Genomic DNA, 15,719 nt, shown 5'->3' on the forward strand with positions numbered 1-15,719 from the left:
TTTGTCGGTGCTGCTAATGCTTTTCTGCAGATTTCAAAACCATTTTTCAGCCTTATATTGCAAGAAAGTTCTGATAATTTATGTTACCCAGATGTTTTGAAATTCAACAGCTTTCATTACCCATAAATTTAATAGCATTAAACACCTGCTGGCTCAGAGTTGTAGTTCTTGCCAAAAAGAAAAGCAGGAGCAGAGAGATACACTACTAATGTGCTCTCTTCCCTACCATCAGAGCTAAGGCTCTGAGCTGAAGCCCCACAAAGCATTACCCCATACAGAGCAAGTTTTAATTCCTTTGTGCTTCAGAGTTAAGAACTCTCAACAACACTTGCTTGCCAAAAAGAAAAGAAAAAAAAAGAAAGATACTTATGGAAAGTTAGGAAAGTTTTCTTAGGCCTTCACTGAAACTCAAAAGGCCTGATTATTGAAAACCATGGAGAATCTATGATGAAATATCAAAGCCATAGAGCACTTGGCTAGAGTGAAGGGGCACTGGTATATAAGAGTAGACCTGGGATTTCCAGAGGAGCATGGAGAATCTAGCTGTAATGAACTGGTATCATGATGAGCTTCAAAAGGGCAGATGTTAAAATCTGTGCAGAAAGTAATGAAGAGAAGGCTGAAGAGAAAAGTGAAATACTTAAACAACTGAATGAGATTGGAATTTAAGAGTGAAATTTTGGACTCAATACCTATAAACTAAAAACAGAAAGTAGTGAGCAGAGAGTTTTAACAGGCTTGGCTGAATGCAGCAAATAAAAGGTTTCAGTAATATCCTCACAAACAAAATCTTCAGCTTGGCGTCGCCAGATTTACAAGCCCTGTATTTTTCTGATTAATGAGCATTGGATTGGATTTTTATTTATAGCCTAATTGTTGCAAAGAAAACATAAACAGTGATTCAGAGAGGTGAGTGTCACCAGATTGCTGTGAGTGAGTTGCTGATGAAGAAACTGAGAGCCTCAGGGAGATGCTCAAGTGCTCTCAGGAAGGACCCTGATGCTGCGAGGGAAAGACAACAGCTGCTGCCTCCTTGCTGAGGAACTTCAGAGACAGCAGCAGGGAAGCAGAGCATATTTTTAGAATAATTTTTGTAGGTGTTGCTTTGGTATTTCGGGGAAATGGCCTTGCAATCAGGCCGGGTTAAAGCACTGAAAGAAGATGCAGTCTTCTCTGTTCAACTGCTGTGAGACTGTAACCATCAAAAACCCGTGTAGTTCAACCACTGTGAGCAGATTGGACTGTGGCTTGTGGTCACTGCCCTCTCCCAGTAGGGTGTAATGTATAGAGCCATGTGGTTGCTATTTCACACCCAGGAGTCAACTGAAACTACACTTCTTTTAGGAGCAACTAATTGATAGACAGATCAGTGGGAACCACACACCTCAAACCGAGTCATTTATGTGAATGATTTCTTTCAATCCTTCTTATGGTGGTTCTGTGCTTGAATGTGGTATCTTAGTTCAATGTATATACAGAAATAGTTTTGAGTGTTTTGTTTCAAGAAAAATCTCCAGGTAGAAGCTATAATAATAATGTTTCACAAATAGAAGGCAGTTTATTTGGGGTTTCTACTCTTGGAACAAACCAATATTGTACCTCAGACTCCAAAGGGAAATGTATTGTTAATGGAAAAATTGTCTTCATCCTCTCTTTCTATTTAAGGCAGTTTTCACTGCCAGTTTATCATGAACACATAAAGGCCTAATGCAATATGGATTAGATAGTATAGAAGTAAAAAAGCAGCACGAACTCCAGATGTTCATTAGTGGAGTGGCTATTGTAAAAGACCACTGAGGAACTTCATCTGTCTGTTCCCTCACAGATTTCTAGTCATTAAATAATTTTCAAGGGACCCATATCAGCAGATTCTATTTTGTTTTATAAAACCTTTCCTTCTGAACGTTGTGAGCTGAGCTTGCCACTGACGCTGGATAAATTGTCTCACTGCAGTTGCACCCACTTACACCAGTGCTGAATTTAGACCTCCGCCATTGATGCACACACTGCAAAGGCCACTCAGGTGTAATGAGAGATGGGGCCTCCACATTTTATTTTCCTGTATCTAGAAATCTAAGTAATAGCCAATTTTGCTTTGCTGTAATGTTTTTTAAAGTAAATCTGTTTTTTATATTGTATTAGTTCTTACAGTTTTAACAAAGTGTAACAGACACCAGCTTTAATGCCACATTTACAGGGTTAGATTTTCCATTTTTACAAAGCAAAGCATTCTCTTTTCCAAACAAGACGCATTTATCCTTGAGCTTGCAGCGGGTTCCCATCTCCTTCACTTTCTTTCTTTCTTTTTTTTCTGTTGTGCTGTAGAGAAACCTTACCTACTGAGAGAGAAATCCAAGGCTGATCTGGTTCACAATATCAGTGTGGTTTTAGTTAGCTGAATAAGATTTGTTTCCATTTTGTTTTGTTAATTTGCACCTGTATGCACGTGAGCATGGCTGGATAAGATGTTTAGGAGGTTTTTATTCTACCTGAAGTGGAAGAATCTTCCCCTGGACAATCCAAAAGTACCTGCTCTGTTTACCAAGTCTGCTTCTATTTCTCTCCTCCTACCCCCATCATCTGTTCCTTGTTTTTCAGTATTATTCTTGTCCTCAGTTTGCATGGTTTCTTATGCTGTAGGAGTACAAAGAAAAGGACTTATTTTATGTATGAAATTTATGGATAGTTTCTTACAGGGAGCCATGATTTGGTTTGCAGTTTCAGTCATCAAAGCAGATAACTTGAAGGATGCAAGCAATAGGATTGCCTTTAGTAGCAAGCATACAAGGGGAGACAAGGTACTTTGAAAGTCCTGTCACTTTGGTTGCTGTTTCCCTTTCATTTTAAAAATTGCAATTTTCTGCTTTAAGTCAATGAAGCTGTTGCTCGTTAAGCTGAGGAGATAAATATTTTATTTTGTTCTTTGAGTATATAGTCCTCAAATCCAGACTCTTCCAGAGACAGGAAGAATGTGACAATTAGCCTTCCTTCTTTCAGAAAGTTCTTTAGAACATTTTAACAGATTCTAGAAGCAGTCTTAAATGTATATATATGTATGTACACATACATATACGTACAGATACAGGGGGAGAGAGAGATACTCTTAGAATGAAAACACAGCATTTTCATAAAGGTGGAAGTCCAAACAATACAATGCAAATACTGTTAGAGTTTTTCATGACAGATGTTCTTAAAAACATTTTTCTAACGCACATAATCTGTCAGATAGTCAGGAACTGTCCTTGACTTGTTATATTTTCATGAAACTTCTGCTTTTATTAGCTTGCAGTTGATCAAATACCACAGAACTTCTTCATTCTAATTAAAAGGCACACAACTGCTTATGGAATATGCTTTTAAGAACCACAGATCAAACTTTCAAATCTTGTCTTCAGAAAGCAGTTTCCCACTTTGTTTCTAAAGCAGTTTAAGAACTTCTGTTGCAAAAATAAAAAATAAAAAATAAAAATCCCCCAACTGCTTTTTTGTGTTGAAACGTACGGCACAGAAGGCACAACCTTTCCTCAGTCTTTGTTGTCACAGGTGATGACACCATGATTTGAAGCCAAATTCAGTCCTTGATAACAATGAGAGATGGGAGTACATGCCCTTGGGGGAAAAAAGAGCTTTGGATCTCTCAAAACTTTTTTCTTTTTTTTTTTAATCTATTAGGCTTCTCTTTCACTGAGTGTATGTATTTTAAAAAAGACCGTGCAACCAAGAGAGGAAGCCAGACGTAATAACTGAGCCTTATCCATTCATGATTTCACTCAAAACTTGTACTGGAGTAGATTTACATTGGTGGAAGATCCCGGTCACAGAAGTGCTGTTCCTCACCTCAGTTAAGGCAGATCAATTCCACACATCTCTTTGGAGTTTAGTGGAATTACAGTCCTGGCTAGAAAATGTATACCTTTGAACATAGGCATGATATTTAATCAATAACTGCATAATTAAAAATTATTCCCTAATTATGCTTATGCTGCTAAATAGAATGGGGCTTCATGGAGTTGGTCCCTAGTTTCAGGGACTCACCACACTGTAACATAATTTAACACTAAATAGAATTCTCAAATTAGTTGTCCCTTTAAGAGTTTCATTTCTCTTATTTTGAAACTTGAAAGACATTGATTATTTTCACCTAACCCAGTGCTAAGCCCAATTAGTTCTAGGTGCCATGTTAAGCTTTAGGGTAGCAGCTGCTCTAAGTGGTATCCAGACTCACAGATAACACCTGTGGTTATTTTTGTGGTAGCTTCTGGTAAAAAGTGGTTTTCTCCAAAGGGCAGAAGGAAAGAAAAATGAGGAAGGTGCATGTAGCTAACAAGGTCAAAATTCTCAAGACAGTATTGGTTTCAAATTCTGTTGCTCTGCAGGTGTCTGTATCACCTGTACAAAATGCAGACACTGGCACCCTTTCCTGAGGGAAGGGGCCTAAGAGTGTTTCCTTCAAAGGTCTGAGCTGAGCTAACTCTCATGAAAGATAACCAGCAGGTAAAGCAAACCTTTGGTAAATTAGCCTTGTGATTAATGTATTCATCCAGAGGCAAAGCTCTGCATTCCCTTTCTCCCAAAGGAGATGTGCACATCTCCCATGTGAATGCCTTAAATCCCAGATTGTGGGGGAAAAACAGTTTGACCTTTCAGGTGGCATTGGGCAGTGAACAGAAACTGGGAAAACTCAGCAGTCTGGCTCATGCGAAGCAACTTACGAGGCTATGCTTATTTATCTGTTCTGCTTTGGTTACTGAATTGTAGATGGGTATCCTGTGTTCCTCCTCACCCTGTTCTTGGAGCTGTTCACGTGCATCAACTTTAACAAACTACAAAACAAAAATAGTTTTCAGTGTTGTACATACTTTGTTCAAACCTTTCCTCCCCTGGGGGGAAAAAACAGGCAGGTCTTTTCAAAGCTTCAGGACAATAAATTGTTTCTGACTTCAGAGGAAACCATGGGAACATTGCACTTTCCAAAATAGAAAATCATCTGTTTCATGTTTCATGTGGTGTAGGAAAGGTATAAAACTGGGATTTCTAAGAACTTGGACTACAGAGCTGATAGTATTTTAGCCCTTCCTGATAGACGAACGACGACTCCCAATAAAATGATTCAAAATTACCAGAAGAAAGTTGGAGTACATCCAAGGCTCCCAGGCTTGATGTCCCTAAACAAGGGTCTTTGTCATTTGAGCTAAAGCTAAGACTTTAATGGCAGAAACCTAGAGAGTGGACACTTCTGAGTACTGCACAGAATTTGTGAAGCTGAGCAAGAAGCATTTAGAAGGGATCATTTTTTCCTTTTTTTTTTTTTTTATCATCTTGTTTGTCTTGATTTATTCTCCTGTCCTCCTTACACTCTCTACACTTTAATCTGTTCCTGGTTTATGGGAACTGTAAAAAGTCTTTTACTTTATTTGAATGCAAATTAAAACTATTATCTTTCAGTTACGGGCCAAAGATTGCAAAATAATGCTTGTTTCTAACTTGAAAAACTAATCTTTTTCCACCGTAATGTCATGTAAATTGTTCAGCTAAAGTACAGATTTACTGTTAACTTTTGCCAATCATTTATGTTTTATATGTTGGTTTGCTAAAGAAGATAACAAAACAAAGAGTGAGTTAGATTTGAATGATATGGATCAACAATATACTTTGCTGATGATGACCGTCTACGAAACTGTAGTCTTGGGCTCAACTTCTGGGAATGGTTCTACTGAGATAAAAGAAGACAGATCAATGTAAGTCAGCTGGCAGCCTCACTCATATTTTAAAAATTAATGGTAATGATGTGATGACAACAGTAAGAAAACATCAGAATTCACTGAAATCTGTATACAGAGAGGGAGAAGAGAAAGACATAGGATCATAGAATCAGAGAATGATAGAGTGACCTGGTTTGAAAAGGACCTCACAGATATCTAGTTTCAACCCCCCTGCTATGTGCAGGGTCACCAATAACCAGACCAGGCTGCCCAGAGCCACATCCAGCCTGCCTTGAATGCCTCCAGGGATGGGGCATCCACAGCCTCCTTGGGCAACATACTTTAACTTTACAAATATGATGTCACAGACAATATTTTGAAGGCAGAAAAGGAAAAAAAATGCACTTACCAGACACTGGTGCTACTCTTTGTCTATATACCTCTTCGGGTATGCTCAATTGGAAGAGGGAAATGGAGGAGAAAGCCTATCTTAATTTCCTCCAGGTCTATTAGATCAGTTGCACTTTGCTCAGAGATACTGAAACAGAATAAAGGGACCTTGGATTTCATGTTGCCCAATGAGGGCTGTTGTAAGGGGAGCATTCATTCATTCACACATTAAGAAATTCAAGTAAATCTAAGCCACACTGGTAACACTGGCTTGATTTGTTGTTTTTTTACCAGAGCTGACTGGATCAAACTGTGATAGGAGAAAGGCATTCATAAAGGTCAGACACACATCACATCCTTTTTCTGTACTACTAGTGTCGTAGTTAGCTGACGTGGAATATTTTTGGAGCTGGATGCAGATAGGATGAAGGGTGAGAGCCACTCTTCCCAAGCAATGATGACTACTTTTGATTGATGACACTGGGTTGTGGGTTTGGTGTTGCCTGCTTGCATTGCTAACTGTTCAGAAAAGCCCACTGCATTGGTTTCTTTCGATCATTCTAACTGAGTTTTCACTATATGAAGCTAGAACTTCAGTCATCACCAGAACATGCCAGTTTTTGCAAAATGGAAGCTCAGTTCCCGTCTTTGACTGTATTTGATAAATTCATTCATAGGAATCAAGGTCACTGCTGAAGAACACAAACCAGAAACTTGAGAAAGCAATAGTGAATTTCATTCTTTGTTTCTCTTTTGTACTTGTCCCACCCTATTTTCCTTATATCAGTCAAAAATTAAACTGAAATTATGGAGGGATTTTCTTGTGGACAAATATAATGAAAGCATAACATTTCTGTAGCTTCACAGTGCTTTTTGCAAGACAGAGAAATCTCTTTCAGCAAATTGCCTTTTCTTGTTGAAAGTTTTCTTGCTGAAAAGTAAGCCTGCATAACCAAAATTCACATGAAAAGAAAGATCAGTGTCTGACAATTTTAGGAAACGTTAACAAAAGAATAAGAAGCGAGGATGTTGATCTGCAATTTCACTTAGAAATAATTTTGAGTAGAGTTAAAAAGCTACATAATTACATACGTTTATGTTTAGAACACTTGGAATTATGCTCAACAGAAATATTGATTCACTGTTAAGAACAAGTGTTTCAATTTGGAGGGAATCTTCTCTGTGTGAGGTAACTTTTTCTCTGGAAAAATACAAATTGTTTCCTGGAAAAGGTTTTTAAAAACTGTGATTTGCAGATCATTGCAGCTTGAGGTTTTCTTGATCAGTGCTTTATATAAACTGACTTGATTCCTAAATAACTTGAAGAGATGGGAAGGGAACTGGGGAACAGAGATACAATCTTAAAATATTGTTTCTGCTAGTGCTATAAGAAGTAGCTTGGTTCATTTTGAGTGATATACTCTTATGCTCTCTTTTGAAATACTTTAATTTGATGCTTGAACTGTGAAATAACAGGAGCAGAGGAATTTCCCTTCTGGTTTTTATTGCTTCCCAAATTAAGTCATATGGGTAAAGATCTTAAAATCCGGCGCCAGCGTGTGGCTTTACTAATAGTATCTATGTGATCATGTCATTCCCGAGAAAGGCATGTTTCAAATAAAAAAAGGAAATGTCAACCTTGAGAATTTTTTATTAAATCTCTTTTCTTCTTCTCCACAAGTTCAGCTTTAGCTGACCACTTCCTCTGTCTGGTTTATTTTTATTAGAAATGAGCAGATTCATTAACTGTGCAACTCGGTGGTCAGGCAATGACTGGATATGTCCAATAATGGGTAATAGTTGTATTTTTCATTGGGAGACCAATGTTTGCTTTGGAGATGGCCTGGGGAACAGATGTAATCTGAGAGGGCTCTATGTTTACCTCTTGTTTCACTGATATGCTGAACATGTTTGAAACCAGTGGGAAAGAAAAACAAACATTTCAGGAGAAAATACCTGCAGACTGTTTCCCCAGACTGTTTTTCTGGGCATCAGCCAGAAACTCCCCAAACACAAGGCTGCGCACACAAACATGCATGTACAAACACGAACACACGCGTATCTATTTTCCAGCGACAAAAAACTCCTTTTTGTTACACCTTAAAAAACAAATTGGGTAAAAAGGGGATGTTGTGAGGACGTTTTTTAAGGGTAGATGCAGTTTGATTGGCCACTGTCCCAGAAACACACTGAAAATTCATATTGGGCACCTGGACGGAGGAGAGAAACAGGACCAAAGAGGAAAGCTGGTTTTTTAATGGATACATTATTTTTTGTCACTACAAAATTGTAAAGAATTTGTATGGCTGGATCTGCTCTCTCTTCCCCATGCAGGAAACACAGCTCTCTCCTCAAAACCAAGGAAGCACAGTCATTCCTGTCTGGTTCAGTGGCAAAACTGATGTCAAATGTCACAGTTCTCACAGCTGTGTCTACTTCATTCTGCTACAGCCTCATGGGCAGCTCTCCAGAGTGGTCTGTTTTCTAGCTAGTAATATTGTACTAATCGTGCACTTGGGGTTTCACATGGAGCACGGTGTAACCTCTTGAAGTTTGCTGGTATCTAGATGATGTTTGAAATTTTTTTGGTCTCTCTTTCTTTTCTGGGGGAAATTTATAGACAAAGAATGTTGAATTGCTTTGTGTTGCTGAATCTGAAATCATGGTCCCATTTGGGTATGAAAACAACAGATGTAACAATTTCAGCAAAAAAAGATTGGGATGAGACACGACCCATGTGATGATTATAATAATTAAAATAATTAAATAAATGCAGAATACAGCACACTATTAAATAGCAGCTGTGCTTCTTTACAGCTAAATTTTTGTCAGTTTCAAATTAAAACCGAAGTTTTTTGGACTGATTTACATCCCATGCAATTTCATTAAATCTAGAATGGTTCCTTGGCATGTAACTTGGCAGTGAAGTTTGTTTTCAGTACATGATTTTATGGTTCAGGTGCAGAATAGCACTCTGGCTTGCATGTATCTAAAGGTTATTATACCTCGGACTGTACTTATTTTCTTTGTTTCAAAATTTAGCAGATCAGCTAAACTGTTAATTTTTTTTCAATTCCCTGTTGCTCCTTTCCCTTAATTCTTTCTTTATTGAAAACAGGTTCATTAAAGAAAAAGGACTAAGGTCAGCGGGCAATTTTAGAAAATGAAATCAGACAAATGAATCATATTTGCAGATTGACTACTTGAGCATACATGCTTAGTGATAAGGATGTGATAGCTACTATTCACGTAATGACAGCAAGAAGGCAAGGAAAAGGAAATCACTTTCTTTTTCTTTCTTTCTATACACAAAATACAATGGCAAAAGTACTTGGCAAAAACTAACAGTGAATATTCTGACTCAGCCGAAACACAGATACTAGATACAGGTATCCCATAACTGGGAACTTCTCAGCAAACTCTTTAGGTGTTTAGCAATTCACATCTAGCATTAAATCATTACATGTGAGAACGTTTTGTCAAAATTTATCATCCCTTCTGTTTGTATACACATAACATTGCACATATTTGCTATGTACCTCAACGTAAGATTATTTTGTTTGATTATATTATTCATTGTTAATCATTCTTGCTTCTGTTGTTTGACATCAGAAGAACCTTGAAAGGCTCTTGCTATGCTAACAAATATTCAATGTTTATTCTTTTGTATTTATCTACAAGTTTACTGATATATTATTTATGAAGACATACTGCTTGTACATCTCTGGTGGTGCATGGATGCTTACCAGTCAATTAAGAAGTGTGCAGTTACAGTAATAAAACAGTTTCCTATTTTCATTTATTTCTTAAATATCAGATGAACTCAACTATCTGCCAAATGTCATTTTAAACTTAGATAAAACCTTTCATTTTTTATGCAGTACCGGTACCTAATGAGTTTTAAAATTCCCTGAACTGTAATTCTGTAAGATGGAAAAAGATAACAACCCTGATGTGATGGGGTCCTCAATAGCAGTACTGCAAAAGAAAAGAGATCTGCAAAAAGTGGTTAACTGCTTACTCAAGTCAAGTGGTTATTTCAACACTGCTTTCCAGGGCTTGATCGAAGACTTCATCAAGTTGAAGTCTTTGGGAATGTTGTGTTGTTTTCACCAGGAACAGAGCTAAATAATGAAGTAGAGCTCTTAGCTAAGCTGTCTTCTTTGGACTCTTGACGATGCACCTGACTCACTTGGAAGCTGATATTCAGGAGGAAAATCTGGAGACCCAAGGATGTACTCAAATAGACTCATTGAGACCACCTCAAGTTGCCAAACTAAGCTGTTAATACCATAAAATCCTGTCTTGTGGGATTTCCAGGGCTTTGTTCTTCTAGTTAAATGGAAAATGTTGAGTATACCTGACTTGCTATTTTCCATCTTCGTCTAAGGAAGAGATGGGACATTTAAAAGGAAGCAAGAAAACAGCATGAGTCATATATGAGGACTGCTTTTCATTGGCTTAGTGTTTCATATTTGGCTTATCCTGACTCTACCAAGGTATAAGTTTAGTATGAAACTTTTGTTGTGGTTAGGCTGGCTGTTCATGATGACTTTCCCCTGTGTGGATCAAGTTAAGCCTTCAGCAAAATATGCATGAAATGGGCCAATACCTGCGAATAAACAGTATATGATCCCATTACCTTCATTTCTATAAGTCAGGTTTAAGTTGTGTAACTTTTTAATAGCTATAATTAGTATACTTATGTATATTATTTTAGCTGAATTAGTTTATTTATATACTGTCACAAGAGAATGATGTAAGTGAATCTGACCTTGCTTTGCCAGGAGGTTAAATTTTGTCCCTTCCAACCTGAACTGACACACAATCCCATGGTTTAACTGTTCATGTCTATCTCTACTTCCTACTGCTCTAATATTCTTCTTGCCGAGGGATGTGAACAGTGAAACAACAGAGTATTTGGCAGTGTGAGCTGACATGCCTCACCAGATGTGAAAATGTCTCTTTATCTCATGGATTTGAAAGTTATTCTCACAGTAATAGCAATACTTTCTTGTCACTTAATTGTATCTGTCTTTCCACCCAAACTACATGCTGTAGATGACACCTATCACCTAGCTGCCATCAGCTCACTGTACATACGACTTGTGTTAAGAAAATTGCATTTCTGATTATGTTAATGACCACAAACCTGGACTGTGAGATATGATGGGTAATGAATCTGAGGGAACAGCTAAGCAAAAAAAAAAAAAAAAAGTAGGAAATTCAGTCACTAGCAAGTTTTTTTTTTTTTTAATTTGTCTGAGTTGATTCTGAACTACATGTGTTTGTATTAACCCTGCTGGGAAGCAGTTCAGCACATTATTTATACATATTTACTTCAGTGGCTGATTATTATTAATTACCATCCTGAATTCCTTGCAATTCAAGCTGGACTCCAAATGAAATTTGGTTTCCAAAGTAATTAGGAGTTTATGTTGCAATATGTGTTGCTTACAGTATTGTGTTCTTGTAAGAAAACTGTAAATAGCTTGTTCATTTCCTTGAGAGCTTCAAAAACCATCTCTAAAATTGAGAAAGTATTTAAAACCAGAAAGAGAAAGGCCTTCCTCAATTCTAGGCATATAATATCTAATACGTATCTAGGTGTATAATAATTCTAGGCACAGAATAATATCAAACAATGCAAATGGCATTCTACTAATTCATTGTTTTATGAATCCTCAACAGAAGTAGGATGCAACATTGAACAGAACTTACACCGTATTAGGTAATTTAGACCAAATACTCACAATCTATATACCCGTATCATAGATTCTTTCCAGAACGTCTTAAAGATACGTCCTTTGGTTTACCAGTGGTCAGAAATTTGGTTTCAGGTTCTCAAAATTCAGCTGCTTAACTTCCTTTTTAGAGCACCTTTCAGTCTTCTTTCTTTGCACAAGGAAACCAGATGAATTGTTGAAAAGGTGATGCTTGTTGGCTTTCTAAATTACTAGAAAGAGAGTAACTGACTAATAACAGATTTTCATGTTTTAAAGATTTCTGAAACCTTATGTTTTCTTCAGAGTTCGCTATGGTTTTTGGTGAGTTTGTTGGGGTTTTTTTTGTGATTTGTTGTTGTTTGTAGAACACTTGACTCAGAGCTATAGTAAGGAATTTTGATGGAAAGGACTGAAATTGTGATCTGGAGTAGTAACTTTCAGAAGGTACTGCCCTCACTAAACTCTGGCTTGTAGCTCCCATGTCTACTGTGTTTCAAGCCAGATATCAGTTTTTCTGAAATTATTCTGCTGTTTTTCAAATACACCCAGACAACTTGTTAATACATTTTCTGTGTGCATTTACAGCTAAATTGTACATTTTCTTTTGACTGGAAGGTACAGGAATCTCTGTCCTAATATTTGGTGTGTTTCTATAAATACTGCCAGAAGTGATAACGGGCAACAAAACTTCTGTCTTCATAACTAATGCTTCCTCCTGCTACTGCTTTTTTATGTTCTTTGCTATGACGTTCCAGCTCAGCGCTAGGTCAAAGGTTTCCAAATAAAATGCTGTGACCTTCTGGCCTTTCCTTACCCATTTCCTGTAAGAGGGCAATCTTTCAAACAGCTGTAAGCCACTCCAAAATTCTGCTGTGATATAGTGTCTGAAAACTCAACTATAACTGTCTTTAGATAGAAAAATTCTTAGGTGGCAAGTCTGCTTAACATCTGAAGCTATCAACAGAGATCACAAAACTAAGATCCTACTTCTCATAATAGGTGCGTACTGTTCATCAGCTATCATAATTCTTAGCTTCTTAAGGTGTAAGGTAATGTGCGCACATTGAGTAGGAAAAAACATAAGGCAAAAATACAGATCTTTAGAGAGATATAAGTTAACACATGTATAATCAATGAATATTCAGGTGTTATAATTAAGAAATATCCAGGAAAGTTAGACTGAGTAAGATTATTGCAACAGGAAGATAACAAATGGAAAATGCTTACTGATATTGTAGAGTCACAATATTCTCCACAAGGAGTGATCTCCAGGAAAAGATCCTTCTTCAGTGGCAGGCAGCACTTAAATGGGATCTAGGATCTTCTGGTAGCACAGGTGAATTACCTTCACCTATGCTCCTGTGGCTGACTCATTGCTTGCCTCAGGTGATCAATCAGAGGTTCAGGCCGTGACTCAGCAGTTCCCATACAATGGCTTTCAAGATTAGGTCAATTGGTGACATAGGCAATGCAGTGAAAGCCCTGACAGCCGTTTAACATGTAATCTACTCCTTACAGTGTAGGGCTCTGAGCTGTGCACACCAGGAGAGCTTATTCCTGGTGTCCCTGTTGTGTTATTTACCTCTGCTCTGAGCAGTTAAGTCCACCACAGCCATTTAGTAAATTATCAGTTTTCTTATTGGCCCTAAATTGCGCCTAATTAAAAATCTGACCTCCACAAAATAGTCCTCTTCCTAAAGAGACAGAACATAAACAGGAAAAATCAGCTAATTGCTGCAAAAACTGCTTTTGTGGCACTGTAATTGGACCTCAGTGAAATGTATGAACCCACTGGGGATTCCCTAATGAATGTTTAAATGCAAACAGTAGTCAGGCACTTAAGCAGCTAGGCTGATGGTCCCTAATGAAATCAAATAAAATCAAATAAAAGAATCTGGCATTTTCGTAACCAGATTTCTTGGCATTTGGACATAAAAATAATATGATTCTGGATTAGTAAGATGTAAAGAAAACTTATTAATAGAGCAGTGAAAACTTCGCTAATCTTGCTTGGATCCTTTCTTTTACTCCCGAAAAAAAAGTACCCTCTGAAAACTCTACTACACAGAATCTTTCTAAAGAGAGGTTTCTTTTGTTTTCCTCTTTCTCCTTAAAGCACTGAAACCTTTTCTGCTTTCTGTTCATTATATCCTTGTTTTTGTTTTGCGGTGAGTTTTTTCAGAACTGGGACTTTTTTTGTTTTCTGGGACTGCAGTAAGTAAGCAATTGATTAAGATCCTTTTCATTTTCCAAATTGTAGCAAGAAGCCAAATTCAGATTACCTCGGTGAGTTAGGCTGTGCTTTGCCTCTATCTATTCAATGCAATGGGTAAAGTTCTGGCCTTATTAATGTCAGCTGTGTAACTTGACTTTGAAAAGCATGTCAGTTGGTGGAGGATCTCAAGGTTTTGCTAATGCATAAAGCAAGCATTAAACTGAAAGAATGGGAGACACGACACCAAAAAATAATTATGTTTACTATTGTTATATTTTTATGCTCAGTTGCACAACGATGAGACCTTGTTACTGATTTGGAATGTGGTTTACATTGGTTACCAACTTTCAAAAATATCTTCAGTGGTTTTGTTTCATTTAAATTACTTTAAAAATACTTCATACTTCATATTCCACCTGTAGAGGAAATGCTAAGTCATGGCCTGAACCAGTGCTTGAACACCTGGTGGGAAGGCAGGGCAAACCCAGGGGTGCACAGGTGCAAGCAATGTACCTGAGTGACCGGGAGGGGTGGAACCAGGATCCATCCCATCCCAGACCTCATTTAAGGGTTGGCAGTGGAGGTGGGAGCATCTTGTTGGAGGTCCCTGTATGCTTGAGGTGTTCCCAAGGTAAGCAGTTTTTTGTTGTTGTTTTTGTTTCCCCCCTCTCTTCACTTTTGTGTGTACTGCTGCTGTATTTGAGCTCGTCCTTGTTTGCTGCAGCTGAGGACTTTGTTACTCCCCTCTCACTGCTATACTTTCAATTGCATTATAGCATTACACCACTACTGTCCTAGTAGTGTTGATGTTATGGAAACCTGAAAATTTCCTTTGGTATTTCATACCTTTTAATTTTTTCCTGAAACTTATAAGAATGCTTTGTGAGTATTATAACTTAACAGAATTAGAGTAAATTCATTTAATTGTGTGCTGCTAATTTTATTTAAATAGAGGAAAATGATCTTTTTCAATGTGGACAGCGTTCAAGTACCTACGTTTTGCTTAGTTGCTGGTAATAAAAAGACCTTTGTAATAACTTCTTGGGTTTATGTGTTAGGATATCTGCTGGTTGTTTCTTGATGGATATGATAAATGTACATTTACACCTTTTATTAACAAGTAGCATTATAACACCTTTACCAGGTGAAACATTTTCACTAATAATTAATATAAATCAACTACATGTTGTGGTAAGATTTCATTTCTAAAATGCAGTTAGAGCATAGTAAACTTCTTATGTATTAAGCTACAACTAATTACAATGCTAAAAATGTGATATATATAAAAGCAGTATTATACATATAAATACATATAGGTGCATGGCAGAAAGAGCAGCTTGATTAACAACTTTGCATTCTGAATGAAGAGTCATAGTATAGAAATGAACCAATAAATAGTGACTGTTGTTATTTTACTGTTGTTCCGATATGAACAGTTAATCTGAACAGTTTATCTGTCTCTAGTAATAACCACTGGGATTGAGGAGTGAAAAAAGCACTTTTCAACTAGAGAGGGATCTTGACTGCTTTGGTAGAACAAAATCCAGTTCTGTAAGTCAACAAAGTAGTTTAGAATATAGACAGTAGAAGGTGTTCTTGCTGTTCTTGTTATCAACACTCCATTCCTGCTAGGCTTGCTAGTATGAGAGTGCAGAAACAGTGACAGGCTTGGTCAAGTAAGGTTCA

General features: G+C 37.3%; 1 long non-coding RNA gene across 2 annotated transcripts in view; it reads left to right on the forward strand.

Annotated features, from left to right (window-relative positions):
* LOC125691028 (uncharacterized) overlaps positions 1–15,719 on the forward strand; it is a 237,164-nt gene that overhangs the window by 175,829 nt on the left and 45,616 nt on the right. Inside the window, exon 1 of one of the 2 annotated variants that reach the window (XR_007375888.1) lies at positions 14,613–14,664. The exons of the other annotated variant lie outside the window; for it this stretch is intronic. This is a non-coding gene — a long non-coding RNA (uncharacterized LOC125691028). Of the gene's footprint in view, positions 1–14,612; positions 14,665–15,719 lie in introns of those variants that run through there. 2 annotated transcript variants of the gene reach the window in all.

The sequence above is a fragment of the Lagopus muta genome, chromosome 3 (genome assembly GCF_023343835.1).
Source record: "Lagopus muta isolate bLagMut1 chromosome 3, bLagMut1 primary, whole genome shotgun sequence".
Taxonomy (NCBI): Eukaryota; Metazoa; Chordata; class Aves; order Galliformes; family Phasianidae; genus Lagopus; species Lagopus muta.